This window comes from Sorex araneus, chromosome 6, assembly GCF_027595985.1.
Source record: "Sorex araneus isolate mSorAra2 chromosome 6, mSorAra2.pri, whole genome shotgun sequence".
NCBI lineage: Eukaryota > Metazoa > Chordata > Mammalia > Eulipotyphla > Soricidae > Sorex > Sorex araneus.
This window is the reverse complement of record NC_073307.1, coordinates 7,639,849-7,645,848: the sequence shown is the minus strand read 5'-3', so window position 1 is coordinate 7,645,848 and position 6,000 is coordinate 7,639,849.

Here is a 6,000-nt window from a genome sequence, read left to right as displayed (position 1 = left end):
CCTCAGCATTGGTTGGCTTTCCTAACAACTAGCCCCCATTCTCAGGAGGATCAAGAGTCCCCTCATTAACATGAGAAAAGAGCACTTTGATAGCCCCTTTCATTTAGGCCATTCCTAGGATTTTAGGAGCTATCTGTGGGAAGAGAGATGAAGGCAAAATATACATATTTATTATAAAGCACAATATTCCATGTGGCATCTTGTGAAAGGTGATGTGCTTGCCAAGAGCGTTTCATTTCTGTTCATCAATTCTTTATGTTCTTCATTTCTTATTCTTATAATCATTTTGATTCATGAGGCGCTGATAGTTGACATTAGTGAGATTAATTCACGAAGATTTCAATCATGAACAATGGAGGACCACAGCACGATAATAGCGATCCCTTGCATTTTTGTAACCCCTTGTATTAGCTGCTCCTGTGGCCAATATGAAAAATCAGACATCTTATAGTTCTCAGCATATGAGCTTTCCATGGCTAGTGAGTTTTTCTCGGATATGTCAGTTTATAATAATGATAGACATTTATTGAACCTGTTTTTTTATTGTAGGGACACTTGAGGCTAGGTATTTGGTGGCTAGGGGTGGGGATAATTCAGTACAGGGGTAGAATCCAGGACTTTGAACATGTAAACCATGTGCTCAAATGTTTGAGACACATACTTCATCATCGAGCATTAAGATAAGACAAAATTAATATTCAGTTATGAGGATCTTGTGGGTATAAAGAGACTTATGTGGATGTGTCTTGCACGATTGTACAGTTAGCAAATGGTAGAACCAACATTAAATTCCAGGACTGATCTAAAGAGTTCTTTTAATTGGAAAGTTTGTACGTTCTAATATTTTTCTATAACTAAAAAGGGAAATTGTGTCTCAAATTGCTTTAATTTTAACATATAATTAGCTTGGGGCCATCATCTTGTTCATTCTTGCTCACTTCTAAGGTTTTCAGTGATTAAAAAATAGTAACTGAAATTACTCCGAGGCTCCCATGCCACCCTCCAAATCCCTGAATATTTTGGGTCGAGACTAAAGAAAGCTCTTTTCAAGTGCCCACTGAATTACCCAGTCTGGCTGCTGACATCCTTTGTTCTAAAAATAAATGGGAAAGTCATGATTAGGGCCAAATCTCGTGAAGTCATAAATCAGAAGCAGTAGGGGGAGGGGCGGCTGGGATCTCCTGCACAAGCTCTGCTCTGCCACCCGCAGTTGGATTTTAGGGCTGGGAAATAGTTCAAAGGACTCAGTGTGAGGCTGGCATGCAGAGGGCCCCAACTAGGTTACCAGCACCGTACGGTTCCCCCTGAGCACTGCTGGGGTGGCCTGGTAGGCACTCAGGGACCCCTAACCACCTCCCCCTCTGCCCCCAAGGGAGAAAATTTGTTCGCAAACATCGCCAAAAGTTTAAGAATTAAAATCACTTTGCACAAACGATTAAAGCCCAAAGTTGGGTCCGAAGGGACCCAACATCTTGACTTGACTTACCCAGGTTGGTCTTCCTTGTGTATGTGGTGCGGGACCACCCAGGGGCAGGTGGTTCAATGACAAGGACTAAGGGCTCAAGCAGCGCTCTATCTGTGATCCCTGGGGTGTTGGGGTCACAGGCGGCTCCAGGGCTGAATGTTGGGGTCACAGGCAGCTCCAGGGCTGTGGTAAACAATGCTTGGGCACCTCTAGGGCTGCATCAGGATGCTCAGTAGAATATGTGCTGGGAACTGAACCTGGGTCACCTACCCCCTATAGCTGTCCTACTGCCTGAGCCGCCCTGACTGATCTTAATGTGCATGTTCTTACTACCTTATTGCCTTGGGAAAACGTATATAATTAGGCATCACTTTCCTCCTCCAGCAAGAGAGATGAGGAAAACAGATGTGCTCTGTTACTTGAACAACACAAACTTGTTTTGGGTGGGGGCCACACCCAACAGAGTTCAGGGCTTACTCCTGGCCCTGTATTCAAAGATCACTCCTCGTGTGCTGGGCGGGCCATCTGGGGTGTGTGGATTGAGCCTGGGTCAGTCGCAAGCAAGGCCAGTGCCTTACCGACTATACTATCTCTCCTGCACACACAGGTTTAAACTGTGTAGATCCCCTTATATGTGGATATTTTTTCCTATCTGTGGGTTCCACGGATTTAATCAATCTCGAATGCAGACTGGTCAGGTCTGTGACTGAGGAACCAGAAGCTGTGAGGACTGGCTGAAGCATACTCTAATTTCTGATGGTATTCCTAACCCTCGTGTTCCTCACACCTGTATTCCCTCTCAAGTGTGTTGTTGACTTGGCAGGTCCCAAACTTCATGTGGCAGGAATGAGTGGATACGCAGAACATGACATCGTGGGTGAGAAGAGACTCAGAATAGGGGATTGTAAAAGAGCATTGTTTATTAGAAAGACGGACAAAGTACTTCATACCTGTTAGGTAACACAGAGGACCTAGGAAGCCACTAGCATATTCTGCTTAGGATTCAGAAAGCCACTAGGATTTCTGAAGCCTAAAATGCCAAGCTTAAACATTTAGTCAATCTTGCTCACCGTTTGGTTTATAAAAAAGTTCCATCGTCTAGTTAAAGGATTACTGAACAGTACTTCAAAATATGATACTGGGGTAGCATCAGTGACCAAAATATTTTAAAATATTCTTCTTTAGAATTAGTAATTCAGCCAAGCAAAGCACTGGAAATAGACTTTCCCCCTTAAAAACGCAAGTGCAGGGGCTAGAGTGATAGCACAGTGGGTAGGGCGTTTGCTTTGCACGAGGCTGACCCGGGTTCGATTTCCAGCATCCCATATGGTCCCCTGAGCACCACCAGGAGCAATTACTGAGTTCAGAGCCAGGAGTAACCCCTGTGCATCGCCGGGTGTGACCCAAAAAGCCAAAAAAAAATGTAAGTGCATAGTAGCAATACCTGTACCATATGCAAAGATAGTAATAATCCTATTTAAAAATGGATATACTTTATTGATGGTAGCATATATATATATCTCAATTCACTTTTTTCATGCACAATAAGTTTGGGATCAAAAAAGTATAAAGGAGAACCCATTGTTTATTAATGCAGTAGAGGCAGGGCAGGAGTAATGAGGATGATTTATTCACCTAATAAGTATCTGGAGCACTCTGTATATTTCAGGCACTGTGGCAGGCAGATGTGATCTCAGCTCTTGTGGGGCATATTGTATACAGGAAAAAATGGACAAATTAGCTTTTGCAGTGTAAAAGAGGCTGACCAGGGAAGAACTAAATTCTCCTACAGCACAAGAGGAACCAAAGCTGGTTTTAAAGAATTTCCCCAAAGGGCCATGATGTGTAAGTTGAGGTTTTAAGCTGTACAAGTTTGGTCAGTTTGGTCAGTCTGATGGGAGGGGCTAACGAAGGTGAAGGGCTGGATGTCTAGCTAGGATGTGTGCCATGGCCTGTCGAGGGCTGGGTTCCGTCTCCAGCACCACCGCTGAGCGATGCCATGGGCAATCCTGGTGGCAGGAGCAGGTCCGGGGCACGGAACCTGACACCAACACCCCCCCCCCCCCCAGAGCCAGCCAGCGGCAGCAATGCTGAATTCTGAACTTGAGGCAGCATGTCTCTTCAGGAATGCGGGGAAATTCATAAAGTCTGAATCAAGGAAAGGGAGAGGGGTGGAGTTGCGGGGAGATGAGGAATGCAAGGACACATGCTATAAAGGGCTTTTTAAACAGAAGGGATTTGTCTTAATGGCAACAAGAAGTCACTGAGAGCTTTAGGTCAAGGAGATCAGAATCATGGTTTCCCTTTTTGTTTCTTTGTTTTGGGGCCATTGGTGCTCAGGGTTCACTCCTGGCTCCCACTCAGGGATCTTTTCTGGCAGGCTCAGGGGAGCCATATAGGGTGCTGGGGATTGAAGCGGGGACAGTCGTGTGCAAGGTAAGTGCCTTACCTGCTGTACTCTTGTTCCAGCCCCAGAATCACATTTTAAGATTTTGACTATAAAGTGGGAAATGAAAACAGGAAGACCAAACTGTTGGGAAGACCAAATAGCATCCTGAAATAACAGTCTAGGTGTCATGGCTGTGTGAGCTGAGTCAGTGGTGGGGGAACTGAGGGAAAGGAAAGACTAAAGTAATGTTTAGGAAATGGAGAAGATACTTGATTCCATGGAGCAGTGTGTAAGATTGCTTTGTTGGCTGAGAAGGGAAGCACAGGAAGAAGAAAAGGTCTGGAGTTGAGTTCTTTGGATACACTGAGTTTGAGGTAGGAATCGGGAGTGTAAGTTTTGGGCAAGTGATGGAACAAATGTATCCTACAACCTGTACCGGGCTTTAACCGCAGATGCAGACTGTGATGTTGTCGGGCAAACCCCACAAACTAGCACTGGGTAGGGAAACAGGAGCCACAGAATGCCCCAGGTCCACAATAATCCCGAAGTCATAATTTATAAGTTACATTCTTTGACTGTAGCCAAGTCAGTTAGCAGATATGCTAACAGGTTGGAATGTTTTTGTTTTTTTAGATATTTTTCTTTCTTTTACTTTGTCAAGCCATCACATCTGCAATGAAGCTATTTTGCTTTTATTGCTTTAGTTTTGATACAAAAATATACAAAAAATCGTTCCACCTGGGCGGGATTCTGACTCAGAGGCATTCAGTCATAATCCTGCAGATGATAGCTTCGCCCCATTGGCTCCTCAGCCAAGCACATAAACCTGCGGCTCCTCTCATACTGAGCAGGGTTTCCATGGCAACAACACAGCATCAGTAGGGTAAGACTAACTTGTCTCACGACGGTCTGGGACTCCACGCCAGGCTGTCTTCACTCGGGGTGCCCCAGAGTGGGGTGGGTGAGAACCCTCCCCACCACAAGGGACCCAGCCCCGGCAGCTGACCTCCACTACCCAACCGCTGTCACGCTCCAGGCCGCTCTGCTTTCCGCCACATTATAAGACACTTCCTACCCATTTTCCACAATTACCACACCACATTTGATGGAGTTCAGACAGTAGGCAACAAATCATAGAGTAATATGTATATGTTATATATAGAGTCTCTTGCCCCCGTGCCTGTCTTCCCTGGGGCCCCTTGGAGGGGGTGGGCCTCAGTTTCCCTCCCCACCCCGAGCAGAGCTCCTGCAGCCGAAGACTTCCAGAGCCTAGCCACAGCCATGCTCAAGGCCCTCTCCACACGTTCGGACAAGCCTCACACATGAAGGAACCGGTAGAGGAACCCAGGTGTGTGGGACCCGGGGCTGAGACCTTCAAGCCTGCTGGGATCGGGACTGGGCCTCTTCTGCCCGAACTCCCCATTTTCCAGTAGCTAGGCGGTCACACCCAGGGACTGCCTCCCGGTGCTGTGTAATCCCACCAAAAGCCAACATCCAGAGACTATAACACCAAGCTCCCGGAGCATCTTATAGCCTAGTTCTCTTTCTGGGTGAACCTGGCAAGATACCTGTCTCATTCTCCCAACCCTGAAAGAGCCTCCAACTGTTGGGAAAGACAAGTAAGGAGAGGCTGCTAAAATCTCAGGGCTGGGATGAATAGAGATGTTACTGGTGCTTGCTTGAGTAAATCGACGAACAACGGGATGACAGTGACAGTGATAGTTTTTTTTTTTTTGCCTTTTTTTAGGTCACACCCAGCAATGAAGAGGGGTTACTCCTGGCTCTGCACTCAGGAATTACCCCTGGCGCTGCTCAGGGGACCATACAGGATGCTGGGAATCGAACCCGGGTCGGCCGCGTGCAAGGCAAACGCCCTACTCGCTGTGCTATCACTCCAGTCCCTGACAGTGGTGCAGTTTTTAGTTTTGGAGCCATACCTAGTGGTGCTTGGGCCTGGCTTTGTGCTCAGGGATCATTCTGGTAGTGCTCACTGTTACTGTCACTGTCATCCCGTTGCTCATTGATTTGTTCGAGCTGGCACCAGTAACGTTTCTCATTGACTTATTGTTACTGTTTTTGGCATATCCAATATGCACGGGTAACTTGCCAGGCTCTGCCGCGCAGGCTTGATACTCTCGGTAGCTTG